The 18,063-nt window shown below is 40.0% G+C and overlaps 2 long non-coding RNA genes across 2 annotated transcripts in view; one reads left to right on the top strand and one right to left on the bottom strand.

Annotated features, from left to right (window-relative positions):
• Positions 1-18,063, top strand: part of LOC147374133 (uncharacterized) — a 56,600-nt gene that overhangs the window by 14,491 nt on the left and 24,046 nt on the right. The window lies entirely within an intron of this gene.
• The window catches only part of LOC147374134 (uncharacterized), a 109,296-nt gene continuing 91,233 nt past the window's right edge, over positions 1-18,063 (bottom strand). Inside the window, exon 2 of the long non-coding RNA XR_015162474.1 lies at positions 1-18,063. This exon is cut by the window's right edge and continues 89,087 nt beyond it. This is a non-coding gene — a long non-coding RNA (uncharacterized LOC147374134).

Genomic DNA, 18,063 nt, shown 5'->3' on the forward strand with positions numbered 1-18,063 from the left:
GATATTGGAGCAGAGTTTATTATGAGAAAAAGTACACATTAAGAATCGGGCTCCCCCACCACTTAGTTCAGCACTCTGTACACATTCTTCCATTCAGATTTTTTTATTGTTGTTTGCTTAGGGAAAAAAGTCCCTGGTGAAAGAATGTAGGCATGAGTACATTAGCTGCCTCTCCAGTGCTCTGTCTGCTGTGCGGGCCCACATACCCCTCCCAGGTTTGCAGTTGTCTGCTGGTCAGGGTTGTAGGCTGCTGCTGGCTGCAAACCAGTCTTCTCCTTGCAAATAAAGGAGTCATCTGCCAGCACTGTATTTGCTGGGGCTCTTCTGAGCCAATCAGGACTGCCCTGGATGGAGGGGACAAGGAAAAGTTTATAATAGGATCAGTTTTGTTTGCAATTTGTTTCTAATAGATGCCAATAAGCCAGTTAACTAGGCTCCAGTTAATGGACATTTTATTGTTTCTCCCCCTCGTTGTGCACATGACCTCTCCTTAGAAGATCTGCTTTGCCTAAAAACATGGATTTGCTGCCTGGTAGCTGGAGGGCTCTCTCTGCTCTAGAAAACTTGTTCGCCAGCCCTGGGCTGCAGACCAGGCCAAAATACTTTGATCATCCTGTCAGTGGGAAATTTACAGCAACATTCGGGCTTTTGTTCCATGTGTATTTCTCCAAATATAATATCTCCCTCAAGAAATCAATGATAAGCTGTTAAACTAAAGAGCATGGTAACATCCACAGAGCAGTAAATTAATGGTCTTTTGTGGATAGATGGTTACAGATTTCATCATAAAAAATGGATAAAAGATTACATATCACACAGAGCGAAACTTTTAATAACTCAACATGACTTTTCTTAATGGGTTTTATTCATTTTAATCATTATAGTGTCAATGATGATTATAGCCTTATTAGATTGTAGTGATTGAGGGGACTGTTTATGAGATATTGAAAATCTCAGGCTGCTCAGAATAGCCCAGCAGCTTGTGTGGGTTTGATGTGTAACTTTATCTGGAGGAGTAGGGCTTGTCAGGGAGAGTTTCAATTAATACTTTTACTAAATTGCTCCTGTCTTTAGTGACCTAGGTCACAGATGACTTAAGAATTCCACAACATCAGCTTTTCAAAACAGTTGAGCTGCAGCAGTGTAAATCAAAGGAGGTTCGGAGTGAGTGTGTTGTGTTTAAATAAGGTGGGCCAGGAAAGGCCTTGGACAAAAGTGGCCTAAGTCCCTCTGCCTCATTTTGCAGCTAGGAGAGTCCTTATTCTGCCTGATGGTGCCTCCCCAGAAAGCAGGTATCTTAATAACAGGATATAAATTTAGCCACAAGAATCTTGAAGGTTAAATTCTCAGTTTTTCCCTTAATGTCTGGACACATGATTAAAATGAGAGCCAGGACTCTATTAGTGATTAATAAGGTGTTAGTCCAGAGAAATGCCCCAGGACACTGTCATCCTAGGAAAATTATTGTAATAAATGTGTTAATGCTATTTCTTAAAAAAAAACAAACAGAAAGGACCCTACAGATGAATACCTTCAATGGAACCATGGTCGTAATACTATCCAGCTGATATCCTCTTGATTTAGTATTGATTCTCCAGAATGTCTGTTTCTATTACAAACAATTCTGTCACCTAACAATTATTCCAAATGTTCCACTATAATGAAAATCATGTATAAAAGGTCCAGGAGAAGCTGCGTATCATGGTGTCACAGCAGGAGACCTGGTTTGCATTTAGGCTGCCTCCTTTAGCAGCAGTGTTTTGGGGGGAAAGTGACTTGAACTGTCCCAACCTCCATTTTGCTGTCAGTAGAAATTGGAAAAACACCTGTTTTGCTTATGTCTTTCACAAGGTGATTAAGAGAATTAAATAAGCCCACATTTGTGGTTAAGAAAGCCTATGTTTTCAAGTTAATCTTTAGTGCTCCACTAAGATCCGGAGGCCAGATCCCTGGCTTATATACAGGGATAATCATATGTGTGTGCTAAGTCACTTCAGTCATGTCCAACTCTTTGTAACTCCATGAACTGTACCCACCAGGCTCCTCTGTCCATGGGATTCTCCAGGCAAGAATTCTGGGTGTGTTGCTGCGCCCTCCTCCAGGAGATCTTCCCAACTCAGGGATCGAACCCATGACTCTTATATCTCCTGCATTGGCAGACGGGTTCTTTTCCACTAGCACCACTGGGAAGCCCAATCAGTCACTAAGCCCAGTCAATTCAAATTCCTCACTGTGGTGGTTTGAAAATAGATCCCCAAATTCTTTGACATTTTTCCTATTGAGAGGTGAGTCTATGTCTCTTTCCCTTGAAATTTGACTTCTGTGACTGTTCTGACCAATGGAATGTGAAAGTGTCACCCTGTGACTTCCAAGGCTAATCCATAAAAGGTGGTTCAGCTTCCATCTCACCCCTTGGAACTCATCAGCAAAAGGCCTTCATGTTGTGGGAAAGCCCACACTAGCACATGGGGAGGAACCACATAGGCCCTGAGACAGAAAGCGACAGGGACTCTTGGCCAACTCTCACCTACTTTGCTCCTCTGCTTTTGAGGCTCCAACCACCATCTGACTACAGCTATGATAGGTCCCTGCCTAGCTATACTGCCTGGCAAGCCCTTCCCAAATTCTGACCTTCAGAAAACATGAGAGATGATAAAATCATTGTTGTTGTTTTTAGCCACAAAGTTCTGGGGCAAACTGTTACAACACTAGCTAGACCACTAGTCCAGTTTAGTTCAGTCGCTCAGTCGTGTCCCCCTCTTTGCGACCCCATGGATTGCAGCTTGCTAGGCTTCCCTGTCCATCACCAACTCCCTGAGCTTGCTTAAACTCATGTCCATTGAGTCAGTGATGCCATCCAACCTCCTCTTTTGTCCCATTTTCCTTGTGCCTTCAATCTTTCCCAGCATCAGGGTCTTTTCCAATGAGTTGGTTCTTTGTATAAGGTGGCCAAAATATTGGAGTTTCAGCTTCAGCATCACTCCTTCCAGTGAATATTCAGGACTGATTTCCTTGAGGATTGACTGGTTGGATCTCCTTGCAGTCCAAAGGACTCTCGAGTCTTCTCCAACACCACAGTTCAAAAGCATCAATTCTTAGGCACTCAGCTTTCCTTATGGTCCAACTCTCACATCCATACATGACTACTGGAAAAACCGTAGCTTTGACTAGACAGACCTTTGTTGGCAAAGTAATGTCTCTGCTTTTTAATATGCTGTCTAGGTTGGTCATAGCTTTTCTTCCAAGGAGAAATTTCATGGCTACAGTCACCATCTTCAGGATTTTTGAGCCCTGCAAAAAATAGTCTCCTACTGTTTCCATTCTTTCTCCGTCTATTTGCCATGAAGTGATGGGACCAGCTGCCCTAACCTTAGTTTCTTGAATGTTAAGTTTTAAGCCAACTTTTTCACTGTCCTCTTTCACTTTCATCAAGAGGCTCTTTAGTTTTTCTTTGCTTTCTGCCACAAGGGTGGTGTCATCTTCGTATCTGAGGTTATTGATATTTCTTTCAGCAATCTTGATTCCGGCTTGTGCTTCCGATAGCCCAGCATTTCACATGATGTATTCTGCATGTAAGTTAAATAAGCAGGGTGACAATATACAGCCTTGATGTACTCCTTTCCCAATTTGGAACCAGTCTGTTGTTCCATGTCCAGTTCTAACTGTTGCTTCTTGACCTGCATACAGATTTCTCAGGAGGCAGGTCAGGTGGTTTGGTATTCTCATCTCTTTAAGAATTTCCCACACTTTGCTGTGATCCACACAGTCAAAAGCTTTGGCGTAGTTATTAAAATGAAGTAGATATTTTTCTCGAACTCTCTTGCTTTTTCGATGATCCAATGGATGTTGACAATTTGATCTCTGGCCTCTGCCTTTTTGAAATCCAGCTTGAACATCTGGAAGTTCATGGTTCGTGTATTGCTGAAGCCTGGCTTGGAGAATTTTGAGCATTACTTTGCTAGCATGTGAGATGAGTGCAATTATGCTGTAGTTTGAGCATTCTTTGGCATTGCCTTTCTTTGAGATTGGAATGAAAACTGACCTTTTCCAGTCCTGTGGCCACTGCTGAGTTTTCCAAATGTGCTGGCATATTGGGCACAACACTTTAACAGGATCATCATTTAGGATTTGAAATAGTTCAACTGGAATTCTATCACCTCCACTAGCTTTGTTCATAGTGATGCTTCCTAAGGCCCACTTGACTTTGCACTCCAGGATGTCTGGCTCGAGGTCGGTAATCACACCATTGTGGTTATCTGGGTCACGAAGATCTTTTTTGTATAGTTTTTCTGTGTATTCTTGGCACCCCTTCTTAATATCTTCTGCTTGTGTTAGGTCCATACCATTTCTGTCCTTTATTGTGCCCATCTTTGCATGAAATGTTCCCTTGGTAACTCTGATTTTCTTGAAGAGATCTCTAGGCTTTCCCATTCTACTGTTTTCCTCTATTTCTTTGCATTGATCACCAAGGAAAACTTTCTTATCTCTCCTTGCTATTCTTTAGAACTCTACATCCAAATGGGTATATCTTTCCTTTTTCTTTTGTTTTTAGCTTCTCTTCTTTTCTCAGGTATCTGTAAGGCCTCCTCAGACAACCGTTTTGCCTTTTTTCAGTTCTTTTTCTTGGGGGTGGTTTTGATCACTGCCTCCTGTACATTGTCACAAACCTCCATTCTAGTTCTCCAGGCACTCTATCAGATCTAAGCCTTGTAATCTACTTGTCACTTCCACTGTATAATCAGAGGGGATTTGAATTAGGTCAATACCTGAATGGTCTAGTGGTTTTCCCTATTTTCTTCAATTTAAGTCTGAATTTGGCAATAAGGAGTTTATGATATGAGCCACAGTCAGTTCCTGGTCTTAATTTTGCTGACTGTATAGAGCTTTTTCATCTTTGGCTGCAAAGAATATAATCAATCTGATTTTGGTATTGACCATCTTGTAATGTCCATGTGTAGAGTCTTCTCTTGTGTTGTTGGAAGAGGCTATTTGCTATGACCAGTGCATTCTCTTGGCAAAACTCTGTTAGCCTTTGCCCGGCTTCATTTTGTACTCCAAAGCCAAATTTGCCATTACTCCAGATATCTCTTGACTTCCTACTTTTGCATTCCAGTCCCCTATATTGAAGAGGACATCTTTTTTGGGTGTTAGTTCCAGAAGGTCTTCTAGGTCTTAGAACTGTTCAACTTCAGCTTTTTCAGCATTACTGGTTGGAGCATAGACTTGGATTGCTGTGATATTGAATGGTTTGCCATGGAAATGAACAGAGATCATTCTGTCATTTTTGAGATTGTACCCGAGTACTGCATTTCAGACTCTTTTGTTGACTATGAAGGCTACTCCATTTCTTCTAAGGAATTCTTGCCTACAGTAGTAGATGTAATAGTCATCTGAGTTAAATTCGCCCATTCCAGTCCATTTTAGTTCACTGATTTCTAAAATGTCAGTGTTTACTCTTGCCATCTCCTGTTTGACCACTTCCAATTTACCTTGATTCATGGACCTAACATTCCAGGTTCCTATGCAATATTGTTCTTTACAACATCAGACTTTACTTCCATCACCAGTCACATCCACAACTGGATGTTGTTTTTGCTTTAGTTCCATCTCTTCATTCTTTATGGAGTTATTTCTCCACCTATCTCCAGTAGCATATTGCGCACCTACCAACCTGGGAAGCTCATCTTTCAGTGTCCTATCTTTTTGCCTTTTCATACTGTTCATGGGGTTCTCAAGGCAAGAATAATGAAGTGGTTTGCAATTTCCCTCTCCAGTGGACCACATTTTATCAGAAATGTGGTTAGGGTTAGACCACTAGTTAGCAATGCTAAACAGACCACTTAGCATCCATCTCTTTCTATGACTGCCACACTGTGTCAGACCCTTGTTGCCTTGCCTGGCCAACGGCTGGCACAGAGGAGGACTGATGATCATTTTGGGCTGAAGGAAAGCCAGCTCCATGAGAACAGGCTTTGTGGGCAAGATTAAGATCTTAAATCTATTTAGACCAGAATTTTGTGATAAGAGATTTCTCCCTACATTATGAAACTACAGATCTATGATACAGATATTAATAAATCCAGCAACTAGCACAAGACACATGCCTCCATCAGAAATGAACAATAAAGAGAATAGGTTTTTTTTTTAATGAGTATTATCAAATCCTACAAGAATGATATGTTTAGAGTTGGTTCAGATACCCCCACCAGTTTACTCTTTTTCTTATCTTATCAGTTGAAACCAGACCAGTTACTCGAGGTTTTCTCCCCAAAGGGCAAAACAAAGATTGTTTTACAGTTTTCTTTTCATGCCAGCTAGTATTCCCCAGTTTCCATTGACGACATTAAGGTTTTAACTTCTGTTAATCCTTAGACAACACTAAAATGATTCAGAGATTCTGATTTACACAGTCAGTGAGAAACAGCCTTCCAATTCTTATTGCCTTTTATGTGTTCCATTTTTCAATTTTATCTATTGGAATGTAAAATTTCAGCTCTCTTATAAATTGCCTACTAATGTTTAATTCCTTATATCATTGTATTGTTACCAGATAACCACAATTGCTACGTGGAACAATACAGAAAATGCATTAACTATCAATAGACAAAGACTCAAATAGATAGCAAAAGTAATATACATGAAAAATAGACTGTCAAGCAATGTCAGCCTCAATGAGCATGAATTTACAGTCGTGTACAGCAGCCACAACGGCTCTCACTGTTGATTCATCCTCTGATTACTCCGTTTGCACTGTAGACAGAATGGTCTAAATGAAGACCAAGATAATAAGCGAACTATCTATCATCTCTTTTATTTTTATTCCAAGCTAGAATTGGCAGAGAAAGAACAGTAAATGGAGATTCCTGCTGGTTCTGTGTCATATAGGACTCTTTTAAAAACACCGAAGGCTCCGTGAATTATTTAACACAGAATAGAAAGTAGGACTTTGCAGTTTTACCGAAGCTTTATGTCAAATTCCTTACCCACACCCCAACCACCATAATCTCAGGGTACAGGTTTTTGTCGCTGTTGTTTAGCAACTATCAGTACAAGAATGTTTGCTTTCAGTAGATGGTAGACTGGCCAAGTTAGGAATTAATGAAAGAGTCAAAAATGGAAATAAATATTGTAGGTACAGGCTGAGAACTCAGAAGAATATTTTCAGTTACTCAGAGAATTTCTCATTTTAGGCCCTCTTTAAGTAATTTTACAACCTTGACAGTCCCACAGACTTGTCAGGTCTTGGAAGTTCCACAGAATCTTAAACTCACCATAGTTATGAGAAAACTTGCGATTATATTTTTTCTTAACCATTCTACAATACAACAAAACTAACCCCATCCTTTTCACTTTGACTTTCTTTCTTGCCTTAATGGCATTATAATTTTCCCACTTACTGGTACTCCTAACCTTACTGCCACTCCTAACCTTACTGCCTGCTCCATTGTCTACTTACAATATTCAATCACTGCTGAAAGAGACATTTTCCATGAAGCAGATGAAGCTTTAGTTCAGGGCTTCTCTTGTGCACAGGTCTCTGGCAGCAGCCCAACAATGTGTTTTTGTAAAAGCATATGTTTTTTGTAAAATTGGGGAAAATAAGATATTTCAGCTGACGTTCTTTGCACTGTGCCCTCTCCTCAGCCACACTTGCCCTCTTGTCAGGTGCCAAGTTGGAGACTGGGCAAGAGGGTTGTCAAATTGAGCTTGGGGATTCATTCATTTGGGTTTAATGGGACATGTTTATGTGTTCTGGAGGCACTTCTGTTTATATTTAGTTAGTGCAAGTTGTCCCAAAATAGGGAATGCCTTCCAGTATATTCCTACTGCCCAGTGTGCTGAATCATTGATCTTATAACATAAAGAAGCCAGGCCAGAAGTGCATCATGCTGTGCGGGTGGGAGGAAAACACAGCGTGAATGTGCGGAACGTTCAGTTGCCTGGTATGTAAAGTTGTAAGCCAAGGAGTCACTTCTCATCAACACCTGGTCAACGTAATAGTTCTCTCCTATCAAGAATGTACTCTAAAATGTAGTGTATGCAATTATGAATCCACCGTACATTTTCTTTTCTTTTGTAAGGAGAACACACCAACAGCCTCTTGATGAAGGTGAGAGTGAAAAAGGTGGCTTAAAACTCAGCATTCAAAAAACTAAGATCATGGCATCTGTCCCATCACTTCATGGGAAATAGATGGGGAAACAATGGAAACAGTGACAGATTATATTTTCCTGGGCTCCAAAATCACTGCAGATGGTGAATGTAGCCATGAAATTAAAAGACGCTTGCTCCCTGAAAGGAAAGCTATGACAAACCTAGACAGCATATTTTTAAAAAGCAGAGACATTACTTTGCCAACAAAGGTCCGTCTAGTCAAAGCTATGGTTTTTCCAGTAGTCATGTATGGATGTGAGCTGCTGCTGCTGCTAAGTCACTTCAGTTGTGTCCGACTCTGTGCGACCCCATAGACGGCAGCCCACCAGGCTCCCCCGTCCTTGGGATTTTCCAGGCTAGAACACTGGAGTGGGTTGCCATTTCCTTCTCCAGTGCATGAAAGTGAAAAGTGAAAGTGAAGTCGCTCAGTCGTGTCCGACTCTTAGTAACCCCATGGACTGCAGCCCACCAAGCTCCTCCGTCCATGGGATTTTCCAGGCAAGAGTACTGGAGTAGGGTGCCATCGTCTTCTCTGATGGATGTGAGAGTTGGACCATAAAGAAGGCTGAGAACTGAGGAATTGATACTTTTGAATTGTGGTGCTGGAGAAGACTATTGAGAGTCTCTTGGACAGCAAGGAATTCAAACCAGTCAATCCTTAAGGAAATCAGTCCTGAATATTCATTAGAAGGACTGATACTGAAGCTGAAGTTACAGTACTTTGGCCACCTGATATGAAGAGCCAACTCATTGGAAAAGACGCTGATTCTGGGAAAGACTGAGGGCAGGAGGAGGAGAGGACAAAAGAAGATGAGATGGTTGGTTGGCATCACTGACACAGAGGACATGAATTGGAGCAAACTCCGGGAGATGGTGAAGGCAGGGGAGCCTGGCGCGCTGCAGTCCATGGGGTTGCAAAAAATAGGACACAACTTAGTGACTGAACAACAGCAATATGAATAATGAAAAATAGAGTTCATCAGCCTGTGTTTGTATGGCACAAACTGATAGCAGGTCTGTAAATATTAGGTTCATCTTTAACAATTTACACATAAAGGAAACTTACTAGAAATGTTTTGCAACTTTAAACAAGCCTAAAAATTTACATGACAGCACTAATAATGAGTTATGAGCCAAAAAATTTTAAAACTAACATTAATAGAAAACAAATTGTGATCACCCATGCTAAAAGAGAGACTGAGGTTTCTTCCTAGTCTTTCCATAGGAAATTGTATTATAAGATATTGGCCATATGAAGATGCAATCCAGTGTACAGCCAAAAATGTACAAAGATAGGAATTCTAGAGGTTTGTCAGGCAGTTCATTTTTAAAAATATGCTTTTTTGTGACACTAGTGGTGTTTGTCAGGTTTCTCGATTTTGTTATTTGTTATGATCTTTTTCTCATTCTAAATAAATGTTCACACTTATGGTTTAGTTGCTAACTTATGTCCAGCTCTGTGCCACTCCATGGACTGTAGCCTGCCAGGCTCCTCTGTCCATGAGATTTTCCAGGCAAGAATATTGGAGTGCATTTCTATTTTCTTCTCCAGGGGATCTTCCCCACTAAGGGATCGAACCTGGGTCTCCTGCATTGCAGGCAGATTCTTTACCAGCTAAGGTACCAGGGAAGCCCAGTTATTAGCCCAACAATTAGTATTACTATAACTTTTATACTTAACACTTTATTGTTTTTCTTTATAAAAGAATCATATAAGATTCTTGATTATATGAACTTCATACCCATCAAACCTGGCTTCATCCTGACCCAGCCCTATGGGTTCCTCCTCCATGGTGTTTCTTTCTTTCTTTTTTTAAATTATTTATTTGGCTGCGTTGGGTGTTAGTTATAGCACGGGGGTCTTTGTTGCTTTATACAGATCTTTCATTGCAGCTCATGGATTTTCTAGTTGTGGCACACAGGCTCAGTAGTTATGGCACATGGGCCTATTTGCTTCATGGCATGTGGGATCCTAGTTCCCCGACCAGTGACTGAACCCAGGTCCCCTTTACTGGAAGCACAGAGTCTTAACCATTGGACCTGGATCACCAGAAAAGTCCCTCTCCACGGTGTTTCTTGACTCTGTGCCATCTTTTCATTTGTCACAGACATCACCTTACTTCAGACACCACTTTTCCTTGTATTATAATCCAGCAGAGGAAGTACTTAAAGTGACTCTCTTAGCATCTTCTATTCCTTACTCTTATCCATACTGCTTTCTCATATCAGATTACTCTTATTAATAACAACAATAAGTACAATTTGTGCAGTACTTGTTAGGTATCAGGTACTTTATATATATTGCCTTTAATTCCCACAATCACCCTAATAAGTAGGTATGACTACCATTACAGAGATGAGAAAATCGGGTCTCAAAATGCTTAAGGCACTTGCCCAAGACCAAAAAGGTACCACAGGACAGAGGCGAGATTCAAACCCAGTTCCCCCAATTGTCTGCCAAGAGCATACAGCCTCCCTCTTTTCTAAATGTTTATCTTCCCTCACTGTTTGCAGACATAAACCTTAACCTTTAGCTCTTCCCAGTAAGATGCTGGCCTCGCCTTCCAGGCAGGTGGATCACATTTCCTGTTTACATGCCCCCAAGTCAGCCAAATGGGATCCTTGATGGTGCCCAGGTATAGCACACCTTTTCCTTGGCACTGAACTATGGTAACCCCTTCTCAATTTTCTGGAGCCCTTGAATGCAAGCTTCCATGCCATCTCCAGCCTCCCAAATGGGTGTGATAGCTCCTCTTTAGGTCACAAAGAATCTTGGTTTTGCTGTTAGAGATTATATCACATTGTACTTCTTTTGATGTGTAGGAGGAATATGGGCAGCATCTGTACATTGTTGCAATCATTTCATTTTAGTTTACTTAGTTCACTTAATGCCATAGACACTTTCCTTATTTTTCCTCACCGTCAGTCATTTCCATTTTGAATGGCTACTTTTTTACTTGATGTGAGTTATTTAAATATTACTCTATATGTAGACCTTTTTGTTTCAGTTTTTGTTTGTGTTTTTACTGTTGTTGCTGTTTGTTAAAGTCAGCATTGGAAAGAACACCATTGGAAAGTAGATTTCTTTCCTCTATGGCATTATTTCCCCAGGATAAAACTCTAGACATGGTCTTATAGGATCAAAGAGAATGGCCATTTTATGACCCTCGTGGCTCTGTTGCTTCTCAAAGGCTTGCATAATTAACGTTGTGATTGGTAGTACAAGACTGTACTAGTTTCACCTTACAGCATTGGGCGGTATTTAACTTTCTGTTTTTGCCATGAGCAGGTTGTTCCCTTTGATTTTTTTTTTTTTTTTTTTGAGATTGAGTGTCTTGAAATTGGGATCAGAGAAAGGAGGGAAACCAATGAATTATGTGAATAAAATTTCTTTAAAATTTAGAAATTTTAAGATGAATGGTGGGAGGAGAAAAAGTTTGTGAATAATTTGAGCCAAATTACAGAAATAATTTGACCCACAAATATATCAAAGTTTTCAAAACTACATGATTGTTACCTGATAACCAGGCTCAGTTGGCTGATTGGTTGGCTATTTACAGATGCAAATATTATGACTATGCCAGATGTGTAATTGGACAGCCACTGCCAATTAAAGGAGGCAGCAAATTGAAGGGGTCTGGGAGATAATTGATTCTCCAGATTAGTAACCCAATTGGTCAAAATTATAATACCTGTTGAAGTTGTTTTAAATTATGCTCTAATAGTAATTAGAGGCTTTGCCTCATGTTCTATGAAATATTTTCTCTTTCCCAATGAAGTATTAAGGGACTGGTAATTTAGGCGAATAAATGATGATTGCCTGATCAAAGTCATTAAATTAATATAAAATGTAATGGTAGTAAATTCTCCAATAAAAGAAAATGGTTTTAATATCTCTATAGGGAGGTAGCCAAAAATACATTCTGCAAATATTTGGATATATTTTTCATAAGGTCCAGCTGCCCATTCCATTTTGCAGGTTTTTTTGATAGGTTCATAGACCCATCTTTTTTCTTTTACTATGGCAATAAGTAATTGTGTCTATTCCATGCCTTTGTCCTACCTAATTGCCACTTTATTGTTCCCGAAGGGCAATCGGACTAAGACTTAAAAAGCTGAATTTAAAATGACGAGTAAGAATTAAAAGAAGGAGCCCAGAGATTGCAGAGCCATCACAGCCTGATGCTATTTTCTACACTTATATTTTAAGATAATTAATGAGAATCATGCATTGTTGAGAGAGTTGAACTGTGCTTTCTCAAGATCTAAACTTTAAGAATCATTTATTTACTCTCATTTGTGACATAGCATATTCTGACGCTCTCAGATACTTTTGGCTAACCTGTCCCATCTAACAGGAACATTTATTTGAAAAATAAAATTACTCTGATTTGCTGAGCTGTATCCTTAAAGAAAATGAATCTGAATAAGAAATGATTGCTTTCCCCACATACTGAGAATTCCACTTCATATGCAGCATTTAGATTGTGATAGAATTTCTGGTATCTTCTAATTGTGGCTCCTGGTTGCTTTATAGATGAGGAGACTATGGCTCAGTTTTTGTCTCCTAAAACAGAAATCTGGAGAGCACTCGCTTTTTCACTTAAAAAGAAAAATCACTAATTGTGAGACTGAGTTCTGCAGCAATAATCTTTAGCATAAGTGGAGAATTTGGCTGCCATGAACAAAAGTTGTAGTCAAAATTGTTCCTGGGACTCTTGAATAAATATAACCTAAAAATATAACCCTTCACTGCTGTGGAAACAATGTAAAAGTTGAACATGATTTTTGGAATCTTTTTTGACAAAGCAAGTTTCTCCTGGATCCTGGGTAAGTGGACTGGGAAGGGGGTAAGTGGACTGGGAAGGGGGCTGCAGTTTTTGTGTTTAGAACTTACCAAGAGTTAGTGAATCTGAACCTTAATCACCACAATTTCAGTTGGTCTGCCCCAAGTAAAGCACAAAATCCTGTTTTAAAGGGGTGAAGAGATGCTTTAAAAATGTTTTCAAAATAAATGTTCTGAATGTCAGTTTGGTCTCTGGGTTAAATTGCCTCTAAATTATCCAGTTCTAAAATCGCATTTCAAAGCTTCGGGAAACCCTGTCTGGGGCCTGTCTAGACCTCAAAATTGGCCTGGTTTGTTTTAAGGTTTCAACAAGGCCTAGGCCTTCTGGGTTTGCCTAATGCCAGGGGAGAGGCATGTGTGAGACGTGATACAGATTTCTAAGGTACTGTTGCGGGTTTTTTTTTTTTTTTCATTATACTCTTTGTGGAAAAATAATTTAAAATGTGATATCATGGTATATTTCTGGAATTGCATCATTTCTTGGCTTCAGAGCTTCTTAAGTGAGGAAGTGCAGTGTGGTAGATCACAACCAACAAAGTGGAATCAGAGACTTGGCTTCTAGTCTGACACCATCACTAACCCACTAGGACTTTGGAGAAGTCATTTAATCTCTCTGCGCTTCATTTTAAAAATGAGGACATTTGGAATATAAGCTCCCTATGGTCTCTGGTTCTATACATCTATGATATTACAAAAAGTGCTGACAGGTTTTCTCAATTTTATTGTATGCTATATGTTTTTACTGGAAAACAAACCAACAGTTCATCTCTAATTATATACCAGGCAAATCTAAACCTTAGAATGGACATGCAGCTGGGCAGTTGTGGGTTAGTAAATAAGGGTTTATGGAGATTCGGAAGTCCATGCAGTTAAGGCACCAAGCCAGTCGGGGTTATGCATCTGTCACAATTGCTGTGATGAAAGAGTCTAACTGAATATATACTTTTAAAATGTAGACAGGGTTTGGCTGTTTTTTTCAAAAATAAAGATTTGGCGAGAACTAGAAACATTGATCAAGTCAATTAGCTCATACCTTAGCAGTTCTGCTTTGCATGCATTTGACAGAGTGGAACATTCATAAATAGTATATTTAAGCCCCCATCAGGGCTGGATTGTGTAATAGTCTGGCACGTGTAACTTGGACATTTCTTTAATTACTGGCTCATGTAGCACCTGCATTACAAGTCAAGCACTGTGGGTCTGGTGGGTCCAGCTCACACTGAAGGGATGACGGGTGCCACTCACGTCTGTTGCCTGATCCTTTGAAGTGGGACAAAGTAATCGAGTTAGTCACTGGGGATGGGCCACTGGGCATCCTACGGGGCCCTGTCATTCTGGCCAACAGAGATGTTCCCTCAAACAGCCAAAGCCATTTACACATGAGTTCCTAGCACGACATGACGCTCCTACTTCTGGTAGCTCCGTCCTGGTGTGGTTCTTGCTGTGTGAGGAAATCTCATTTAGAGAGAGATGTATTTACTGTCTTTACCTAGGGAAGATATTGTTGTTGTTGTTCAGTCACTAAGTAGTGTCCAACTCTTTGCGACCCCATGGACTACAGCATGCCAGGCTCCCTGTCCTCCACTATCTCCCAGATTTTGCTCAGATTCATGCCCTTCAGTTGGTGATGATATCTAACCATCTCATCCTCTGTTGCCCCCTTCTCCTCCTGCCCTCAATCTTTCCCAGCATCAGGGTCTTTTCCAGTGAGTCAGCTCTTTGCATCAGGTGGCCAAAGTATTGGAGCATCAGCTTCAGCATCAGTCCTTCCAATCAGTGTTGATTTCCTTTAGGATTGACTGGCTTGATCCTTGCAGTCCAAGGGACTCTCAAGAGTCTTCTCCAATACTATGATTTGAAAGCATCAGTTCTATGAAGTCTTTTTAGGTAGTTGAGAAAAAACACTCTTCTGTCTCAAATAATAGCTATTGAATGGACTAATCGGTTAATTGTTAAACTCTTTTCTTTAGACCCATTTGGTGATGTGAATTTTCTTAGAACATATCCCTGAACCTCTGTCTCATAAGAAAATTGGCTGTAGAATGAAAAGTGAGTGAAGTCTGTGAGAAGTGTTTTACTTTTGTAAGAAATTGAGGCTCAATTCACATAACATAGAACTAACCCTTCCAAGGTGTTAAATTCAGTGGCATTCAGTGCATTCACAGTGTTGTACAATCACCACTTTGTCCCTAGTTTTCAAAGCTTTTTCATCATCACCAAAGAGCACCTCAAACTCATTAAGTGATAACCCCTCATTTCCTCTTTCCCCATCCCCTGGCAACCACTAATCTACTCTCTGTCTCTGAGGATTTGCCTCTTCTGAATGTATTTTAGGTTTTGAGAAGCTACTTTTATTCCAAAGTATTTAGCTCCAAAAGATATGAAGGAAAAGAGTATGGATCTGAAGAGAGAACGTTCCTTTCACTATTAAATATTTACCTGTCAGTATCTCCAGCTTCCTTCCCCCTGAATTACAAGTCTTCCCTGATAGCTCAGGTAAAGAATCTGACTACAATGCAGGAGACCCAAGTTTGACTCCTGGATGGGGAAGATCTGCTGGAGAAGGGATAGGCTACCCACTCCAGTATTCTTGGGCTTCCCTGTGGCTCAGCTGGTAAGATCCACCTGTGGTGCGGGAGACCTGGGTTTGATCTCTGCGTTGGGAAGATCCCCGAAGAAGGGAAAGGCTACCCACTTCAGTAATCTGGCCTGGAGAATTCCATGGACTGTATAGTCCATAGGGTTGCAAAGAGTCAGACACGCTGAGAAACTTTCACTTTCAGAGCACAACAGGCTGCCTACCAGCCAGGAAGGAAGAATGATGTTCATATAGATTGCCAGGAAAGACATAAATAGGGCCTAATAAAATGATTTGAGTTGGAGTTTAGCCACATTCAAGGGTTAATTCATGGGGATTATGAACAAAGTGAGGAATGTACTCCCCAGCTGCCACCAAGTTATCAATGTGATAAAGGATGGCCTGAGTTTCCTAACCTCTGCAGAAGGATGTCCTTGTGCTCCATCCAGCATACTGAATCTGTAAAGTGCTGAAGAAAACTGGACTCTCTGCAAGGATGTAGTCTTTTATTCACTCCCTGAGAGTTTGGTGCTTAAATCTGCGGGGAACTTGGAAGTTCAATCTTCTGATCTCACATCTCCCAGGGAAGGGATTTGGTTAGCAGGCTCTGTGAAGGTGGCATTCTGAAGCTTCAAAAAGCAGAAGATGATATCATCTACTTTTCCCCCTCCTAACTCAGACAGTTACTAATTTTTACAGTTGAACTGAAAATATTTCTATATAGGTGCAAAATAAGAAAAAAAAAATCATGGACCAACAAGAGCAGCTATGTGGTCTTGTTTTTTCATTAAGTATTTTATAAACCTGGGAACTCTAGGAATGCTAGGCTGGGAAGAGAAAGGGAAATGAGGAAAATAGCAAAAAATGGAAAAAGGTCTTTTTATCCCTCAGGCATCATTCTTCAGTGAGTAAAAAGAGTTTCCAAATACCTGCCTATGTTCCAGGAATATTTAAGAAATCTTAATATACTCACTCCTATTCCTTATGCTTCCACAGCCTAGTCATTTTTTCCTCTCTAGATTTAAGCACCAGGTTGCATGGAATATGGAAATGCATGGGTTTCATCCAAAACCTGCTATTTCTTCAAAGGTGAACTCTTTCACTACTCACATAAAGTAGCATTGTACATAAAAAATATTTTTAAATTTCTAGTCCATGGTTTTTAAAAAGTAACTTGCCTTCTCCCACTAAAGTTCTGCCCAGGTAATACAATAAATGAAAACATTTATTCATTGCCATCCAACTTTTAAAATTTGGCAACAGTGAACACTCACTGAAATCTGCTCTATTGCACAGGGCATAAGGGGCTTCCCTGGTGGCTCAGTGGTAAAGAATCCGCCTACCAATGCAGGAGGCTCAGTTTGATCCCATTTTTGCACGAGGAATGCCACATTTTAATTTGTGTGGCTGGCCTGAAGGAAGGTGTGCAGGGGCAGTGTTGGGGCTGGAGGGCTGTGGCTGGAACTGTAAACCCTTAAAGCTACAGATTTTTAAAAATGACTCTGAGTTCTTCAAAGCTTCCTTCTTTTTTCTCAATAATTTCTCTTCATACCAAATAGCATGTTTCTCCTCCAAAGCACTTTCCCCCACTCTGTTTCTATGAGATGGGCTCATTTTTCAAGTGAGAACATAAGCTCCAAGGAGTGTCTTGTACTTGTTGTCTCTTAGGGCTACTACAAGGGCTGAGAACTCATGTCCCTCTTCCTTCAACAGAGCTAATCTGGTTCTCGTGAACCTCATATTCAAGTTTATATTACAGACCACTAAAAAACTTTCTATAAAAATTATTTTAAAAGAACAGTAGCCAAGTTAAAAAAAAAAAAAGTATTGTAAAAAGGTTAAAAAAAAAAGTCATTTGGGTAACTTTTTTTTTCAAAGGCCTAAAACCACCATCTGATATTATTATAATTTGAGGCACCATCAGTCATCTCTTGCGTTTGTTTTCATATTTGTAACCATGGAGTTTCTCATCTCAGAGCTATAATACTTTTTATAACTGTAAGTGGAAGCTGTTGCCTAGGTTTGATTTGTTAGTCTTCTATTCTGCCGTTAATTTATTGGTTGGTTCTACATATTTTACAAAATTCAGCCCTTGAAAAACAAGCCTTGGCAATTTAGTGCCATATACACTTTAACACTTAAGAAATGGCTAGATGTGTTTCATTTATATTCTTTATTATTCATTTGACTTACAAACTATATAGGCATGGAAATTGCCTGTCAGTTTTACTACTTAAGCTCCAGCTACTCTTACTTAAGATTAAAGTCGTTCTTTTTATAATCACTCACTTTCCTCCAGGAAAATTCTCTGTGTGGGGGGAAATCTTCAGTAGAGAAGGATTCTATGTGGACTTCCAACCCTTTAACCTAGATTATAGTAGGATGATAAGTCAGGAAATGACATATCGGGGCAGGAATCAGTTGTGCTCCCTCCCAAGTCTATTTTAAAGCACTTTCCATTTTAAATATAGCAATAAAATATCAG

This window comes from Bos grunniens, chromosome 4, assembly GCF_055505025.1.
Source record: "Bos grunniens cultivar Pamir isolate PY7600 chromosome 4, Bosgru_T2T1.0, whole genome shotgun sequence".
In the NCBI taxonomy this organism is placed as follows: Eukaryota; Metazoa; Chordata; class Mammalia; order Artiodactyla; family Bovidae; genus Bos; species Bos grunniens.